An 8,631-nucleotide genomic window follows, 5' to 3' on the forward strand; every position below is an offset into this window, starting at 1 on the left:
TCCACCATATCAATAAAGCCAAAAATAAGAATCACATGATCATCTCTATAGATGCAGAAAAAGCCTTCGATAAGGTCCAACACTTATTCATGATAAGAACTTTACAGAAAATTGGAATAAATGGTCTTTACCTCAATATAATAAAGGCCATTTATGACAAACCAACAGCCAGCATCATACTAAATGGCCAAAAGTTGAAAGCCTTTACTTTAAAATCGGGTACAAGACAAGGATGTCCTTTATCACCACTCCTATTTAATATAGTACTGGAAGTACTAGCCAGAGCAATTAGGCAAGAAAGAGAAATAAAAGGGGTAAAGATAGGAAAAGAAGAAGTTAAATTATCATTGTTTGCAGATGACATGATACTCTACATAGAAGACCCCCTAAACTCCATTGAAATACTCTTAGATACAATAAATAAATTCAGTAATGTGGCTGGATACCAAATCAATACTCAGAAATCAATAGCATTCCTATACACGAACAACAAAATTACAGAGAGGGAAATAAGAGAAACTGGACTATTCACATTAGCAAGCAAAAAAATGAAATATTTAGGAATTACTCTTACGAAAGAAGTGAAAGACTTATACAGTGAAAATTATAATACACTGAAAAAGGAAATTGAAGATGATCTCAGAAAATGGAAAGACATCCCTTGCTCATGGATAGGAAGAACAAACATTGTGAAAATTGCCATTCTCCCAAAACTGTTATACAGGTTCAATGCAATCCCAATAGAAATACCATCAACATACCTTATAGATCTAGAGAAATCACTCTTAAATTTCATCTGGAACCAGAAGAGACCTAGAATCGCAAAGGCAATTCTAAGCAGCAAAGACAAAGCAGGAGGCATCACAATCCCTGACTTGCAGTTATACTACAAAGCAACAGTAGTAAAATCAACATGGTATTGGAATCAAAATAGAGCCGCAGATGAATGGAATAGATTAGAAGATACAACCACAACTACAAACACACTCAACCACCTTATCTTTGATAAAGGAGCCAAGCAGGTTCACTGGAAGAACGACAGTCTCTTTAATAAATGGTGCTGGAAAAACTGGCTCTCCATTTGCCAAAAACTAAAGCTAGACCCATGTCTATCACCATGTACTAAATTAAAATCTAAATGGGTCAAAGATCTGAATATTAAAACAGAAACACTAAATCTATTGGAAGACAAAATAGGTAGAAACCTTGGAGACATAGGAGTAGGTAAAGAATTCATGAACAGGACTCAAACCGCACGGGAAATACTTCCCAGAATCAATAACTGGGACCACTTCTTATTAAAAAGTTTCTGCATGTCAAAAGAAATCTCCAGCATAGTGAAAAGAAAACCCACAAACTGGGAAAAGATTTTAGTGAACTCTCTCTCAGACAAGGGCCTCTTGTCTAAAACATACAAAGAATTAAAGAAACTCAGACCTCCGAAATTCAAAGATCCAATCCAAAAATGGGCATCTGAGATGAATATGCAATTCTCAGATGAAGAAATGCAAATGGCAAATAAATACATGAAAAAATGCTCATCATCATTGGTCATTAGAGAAATGCAAATTAAAACCACACTGAGATACCATCTCACTCCTGAAAGAATGGCCAGGATCAAGAAAACCGACAACAAATGCTGGAGAGGCTGTGGGGAAAAAGGAACTCTCCTGCACTGCTGGTGGGAGTGTAGACTGGTACAGCCTTTGTGGAGATCTGTCTGGAGATTTCTCAAAAAGTTGGGACTGGAAATCCCATTTATTCCAGCTATTCCACTTCTAGGCATATTCCCAGAAGAACTGAAAGCATCATACCACAGTGATATATGTGCACCTATGTTTATAGCAGCACAATTTGTAATCGCCAGATCTTGGAAACAACCCAAGTGCCCATCAACTGAGGAATGAATAAAAAAGTTGTGGTATTTCTATACAATGGAGTATTATTCAGCTATAAAGAAGGATCACATTGAGATATTTATCAATAAATGGGCGCAGCTTGAGACCATCCTCATAAGTGAAATAAATCAATCTCGCATGTGTGAATACCGAATAGTTTCCCTAATGTAAGTAATGATTCAAATATATAAAAATATGTGTTTCTGAATTTTTAAACATATTTTATTGCACTTCCTTTTGAAGGTATATCCTGTCTTCTCTGTGCTGATTATAATATATTTTAGTAGTTGTATGCATACTTGTTTTCTTTCATTTCTCTTTTGCACTTAGTAGCATTACATTTAAATGTCCTGTCTCCCATGGATTTAAGATCCAACAACTGCCTGGTTAATTCAAGTGTAAACTTTGTTGATTTTATGATGTATTGAATTTGTAAACTACTTTGAGAAGAATCTTCTAAATATGCAGCAATTTTTTCCATTTCACACTTATATTTCCTTTTATCCTAATTAATTATTCTCAACTGAGAGGTATATATGTGTATAATGTACATTTTGCATTATATTATATATACTTTAAAATAAGTTTTCTTTTCATTTTTATATGCAAGTATTTTAAGTAATTCTTAGATAATGTGATAGGATATGGAATATATGGTCTGCCATATATTCTGATATATATTCATGTTAATCCATACATATGAAATTTTATTTCTGTTCATGATGGTACACAAATGTGATCTCAGCACTATGGGATAGTGAGGCTGAAGAGTGTAAGTTGTGTTCAACACAGAGTTCCTCAAGACTTAACAAGCATCTGTCCGAAAATCAACACTAAGTAAGTCAGTAGGTGTAGCTCACTGTGTGCCCACATCCAGTTTTTGGCTTTTGAGTCACCATTTTTTTAAGTGTTTAAATTGAGGAATTTCATTAACAATATTAAAAATTGGAGTCAGGCCTAGGCATGGAATCCTATACCAGTCTTGGGGAACTCTCTTCATCACCTGGGGACCAGCCCGCTGTATCCTGCCAGGACCGATGAGTGGGGCTGCAACATGGAATTCCATCCCAGTATGGGAAACTCTCTTTATTGCCTGGGGACCAGCCCACAGTTTCCTGCCAGGATCAGTGAGTGGGGCCATGACACGGAATTTCATCCCAGTCTGGGGAACTCTCTTCTTCGCTTGGGGACCAGCCCACGGTTTCCTGCCAGGACCAGCAAGTTGGGCCTATGCACAAAATGACATCTCAATCTGGGGGAGCTTACTTTGTCACCTGGGGGCCAGGCCACAGTTCCCTGCCTGGATCAGTAAGTGGGGCCACAGAGCAGAACCCAGTCCCAGTCTAGGGGAACTCTCTCCCTCACTTGGAACAACACTTGAAGCTCAAAAATTTAGGAAAATGAGAAAATGTAAGGCCAAAATGCAACATCAAATATCCAGCCCATCCCAAGAAAGCCTAGGGGCCCTGTGCATAGAAGAAAACACATGCCACATACCTGAAATACCTGAAATAATAGTAACTGAAGTAAAGAAACAACTCTGGGAAACCTTAAAGGAATTCAAACTAGAAATAATCTCTCAGGTAAAAGAAGAAATGATAAAAGAAATGAAGGAGATGCTGAACATATCTAAAGAAGACACAGTTAAAAAAAGTGGAGGAACTAAACAAAAAGATAGAATACCTGGATGAACAATGTAAGAAACAAACAGGATACATAAAGCAGATGCAAAGAAATATACAGGAAATCAAAAACTCCATCAAAAGTTGTAAAAACCACCTCAATGAACGTGAAGATAGAATTTCAGACTTCAAAGACAAGATTGCAGCCAGTGAACAGGAAACGAAAGATCTTTTAAAAATAACAAGAAATCAGGAAATAACAATTCAATACCTGCAAGATGACACAAAGAGGAACAACATAAGGTTGATAGGAATAAATGAAAAAGAAGGGGACAAAACGAAGGATGTCAAGAGGATATTTAGAGAAGTAATAGCTGAAAATTTCCCAAACATGAGTTTGGAAACCAATATCAAATCAGTGAAGCATATAGAATTCCAAATAGCCACAACCAAAATAAAACTACACCCAGACACATAATAATGGCCATCCCAGAAATGGAACAAAAGAATAGAATATCAAAAGCTGTCAGAGAGAAAAGACAGATCACCTACAAAGGAAAACCTATCAGAATCACAGCACACTTCTCAGCACAAACAATAAAGTCAAGAAGAGTATAGAGTGAAGTATTTCAGATCCTAAAGGAAAATGATTTCCAACCTAGACTGATGTACCCTGAAAAACTGTCCTTCAAAATTGATGGAAAAATAAGATACTTCCATGACGAAGAACAGCTGAAAAACTACATGATCACCAAGCCAACCCTGCAAAGAATACTGAAAGACAGCTTAGATACATTTAGGAAAAAACCGCTAAACAAAACAGACAATTAAAGAGAACAGAAAGATAAAGATGCAAAAGCAGAAAGATAACATGTTAACAATTAACCAATATACAACAGTTATAACCATTAATGTAAATAGTCTCAAAGCACCAATTAAAAGAAACAGACTGCCAGAATGGATTAAGAAACAAAATCCAACCATATTTTGTCTACAAGAAACCCATCTAACCCAAAAGGAAACCCACAGACTGAAAGTCAAAGGATGAAAAACAATACTTCATGCAACGGGAACACCCCAAAAAGCGGGTGTGGCTCTTCTGTTTGCAGACAATGTTAACAAAAGCCAATAATGATCAAAAGGGATAACGAAGGTCACTACATACTAGTTAGGGGAAAACTCCAAGAGGAAGGGATAATTATCTTAAATAAATATGCACCAAATACCAGAGTACCCAGTTATATAAAACAAGTACTAACAGAAATTAAAAACCAAATTAACAGTAACACAATTCTAACAGGAGATCTTAACACACCATTGACACCAATGGACAGATCAACCAGACAGAAAATCAGCAAAGAAATAAAAGAACTGAATCGCACCTGTGAGCAAATGGAATTAATAGATATATACAGAGTATTCCACCCAACAACAACAAAATATACATTCTTCTCAGCAGTGCATGGGTCATTCTCTAAAATAGACCATATATTAATTCACAAAACATATTTAAATAAATGCAAAATTGTTGAAATTACCACTTGTATACTATTGGACCATAATGCTATGAAATTAGAAATTAATGATAAAGGATACAGCAAAACTCCCACAAACACATGGAAACTGAATAACACACCCTTGAGTAATCAGTGGGTCATAGATAAAATTAAAGAAGAAATTAAACAATATCTACAAACAAATGAAAACACAAATGCAACTTACCAGAATCTGTGGGATGCATTGAAAGCTGTCCTCAGAGGAAAATTTATTTCACTGAGTTCACACATCAAGGAAACAGAATGAATACAAATAAATAACCTGATGTTACACCTCAAACAGCTAGAAAAAGAAGCGCAAGTCAAACCCAAAGCCAAAGAAGAGAAGAAATTGTAAAAATCAGAACAGAAATCAATGCAATAGAGACTAAAAAAGCAGTCAAAAAATCAATGAATCAAAGAGTTGGTTCTTTGAAAGAATAAATAAAATTGACAAGCCCCTAGTCTACCTTATTAAAAAAATGGGGGAAAAGTTCAAGTTGATGAAATAAGGAATGAAAAAGGAGAAATCACTACAGACCCTATCGAAATACAGAAAATCATCAACACCCATTTTGAAAACCTCTACTCTCAAAGGTTTGATAACACAGAGGAAATAGACGGATTCCTAGAAGCATAAGAAGTACCAAAGCTAGGTCATGAAGATGTAACACTGCTGAATAACCCAATATCTATTAGTGAAATCAAAAACATATTTATATTTTTACCTACAAAGAAGAGCCCAGGCTCAGACAGATTCACTGCAGCATTCTACAAGAAATAAAACAAGACCTAAAGCCAACACTCTTCAAACTCTTCAGTAAAATGGAAAGGGAAGCAATTCTTCCTATATCCTAGAAGCAAATATTACTCTAGTACCAAAACCTGAGAAGGACCCAACTGAAAAAGGGAACTACAGACCAATATCCCTAATGAACACAGATGCAAACATCCTCAATAAAATATTGTCAAATAGGATGCAGCAAATGATCAAGAAGATCATACACCATGACCAAGTGGAATTCATCCCAGGCATGCAGCGATGGTTTAGTATATGTAAATCAATAAATGTAATACACCATATCAATAAAGCCAAAAGTAAGAATCACATGATCATTTCTATAGATGAAGAGAAAGCCTTTGATAAGGTCCAACATTCATTTATGATAAGAACCCTACAGAAAATTGGAATTGATGGTCTTTACCTTATTATAATTAAGGCTGTCTATGACAAACCAACAGCCAATATCATACTAAATGGCCAAAAATTGAAGGCCCTTACTTTATAATCAGGCACAAGACAAGGATGTCCCTTATCACCACTCTGTTTAATATAGTACTGGAAATACTAGCCAGAGCAATTAGACAAGAGAGAAATAAAAGGCATAGAGATAGAAAAAGAAGAAGTTAAGCTATCATTATTTGCAGATGACATGATACTCTATATAGAAGATCCCCAAAACTCCATTGAAAGACTCCTAGATATAATAAATAAATTCAGTAATGTAGCTGCATACAGAATCAATACTCAAAAAATCAATAGCATTCCTATACACTAACAACAAAATCACAGAGAGGGAACTAAGAGAGGCCACATCCTTCCCAATAGCAACCAAAAAAATGAAACATTTAGGAATTACTCTCACAAAAGAAGTGAAAGACCTATACAAGGAAAATTATAACACACTGAAAAATGAAATTGAAGATCTCAGAAAATGGAAATACATCCCTTGCTCATGGATAGGAAGAATACTCATTGTGAAAAGGGCCATTCTCCCAAAACTTTTATACAGATTCATTGCAATCTCGATAAAAATACCATCAACCTACCTCATTAAACTCAAGAAATCACTCCTAAAATTCATCTGAAGCGATAAGAGACCTAGAATAGCTAGGACAGTTCTAAGCAGTAAAGGCAAGGCAGGAGGTACCATAATCCCTGACTTGAAGTTATACTACAAGCAACTGTAGTAAAATCAACATGGTACTGGAACCAAAACGGAGCCGAAGATCAGTGGAATAGATTAGAAGATACCACCACAACTACAAACACACTCAACCACCTTATCTTCGATAAAGGGGCCAAACATGTTCACTGGAAGAACGACAGTTTCTTTAATAAATGGTGTTGGAAAAACTGGCTCTCCATATGCCGAAAACTAAAACTAGAACCATACCTATCACCATATACTAAAGTAAAATCTAAACGGATCAAAGATCTGAATATTAAAACAGAAACACTAAATCTATTGGAAGACAAATTGGATAAAAAACCTTGAAGACCTAGGAGTAGGAAAAGAATTCATGAACCAGACTCAAACCACATGGGAAATACTTCCTAGAGTCAATAATTGGGATCGCCTCTTCATAAAATGTTTCTGTACATAAAAAGAAATCTCCAGCAGAGTCAAAAGAAAATCCACAAACTGGGAAAAAATCTTAGTGAACTGCCCTTCAGACAAAGGACTTCTGTCTAAAACATATAAAGAATTAAAAAAAAAATCAGACCCCCAAAATTCAAAGACTCAATCCAAAAAATGGGCATCTGAGTTGAATAAACAATTTTCAGTTGAAGAAAGACAAATGGCAAATAAATACATTAAAAAATGTTTGCCATCACTGGTCATTAGAGGAATGCAAATGAAAACCACACTGAGATTTCATCTGACTCCTGAAAGAATGTCCAAGATCAAGAAAACCACCAACAACAAATGTTGGAGAGGCTGTGGGGAAAAAGGAACTCTCCTGCACTGTTGGTGGGAGTGTAGACTAGTGCAATCATTGTGGAGATCAGTCTGGAGCTTTCTCAGAAAGCTGGGACTGGAAGTACCATTTGACCCAGGTATTCCACTTCTAGCCATATTTCCAGAAGTACTGAAAGCATCATACCACAGTGATATATGTACACCCATGTCTATATCAGCACAATTTGTAATGGCAGATCTTGGAAACAACCTAAGTGTTCATCAACTGTGGAATGAATAAAGAAGTTGTGATATTTTTATACAATGGAGTACTACTCAGCTATAAACAATGTTCACATTGAGATATTTATAAATAAATAGACGCAGCTTGAGACCATACTCATAAGTGAAATAAATCAAACTCACATGTATAAATACCGAATAGTTTCCCTAGTGTAAGAAATGATAAGAATACACAAAATATGTTGTATTCATTATTCTCAATCATATTGACTTGAATCCATATAATGTTATCACTCATTAAATGCAATGGTTTTAACCTGGGTTGTTTGATTTTAGTATCGGAAATAGTACGAATAGCTATTCTGAAGAAAACAACACATCATAAAAGCAAGTGTTGATTTAATATCATCTTGTTTTGAAGTCTCGTCAAGCTGTTGTACATCTGTTTCCACTGGTTTTAATATGCTGCATCATACTATAGTTTACTATATGCAATAGTATAAACAAAATTTTTTATAGGCAAAGAGATAATATAGAAACCGTTGTTCATTTTCTGTTAACTGGTTCTAAATATCCTGTAACATTTGCATTCTCTTGAATGGCTTCACAGTGTCTTGATATGCTTGATGTGATAGTATACGAAGTTATA

This window comes from Cavia porcellus, unplaced genomic scaffold, assembly GCF_034190915.1.
Source record: "Cavia porcellus strain 051 isolate PalLab524CR breed Dunkin Hartley unplaced genomic scaffold, mCavPor4.1 scaffold_136, whole genome shotgun sequence".
Taxonomy (NCBI): domain Eukaryota; kingdom Metazoa; phylum Chordata; class Mammalia; order Rodentia; family Caviidae; genus Cavia; species Cavia porcellus.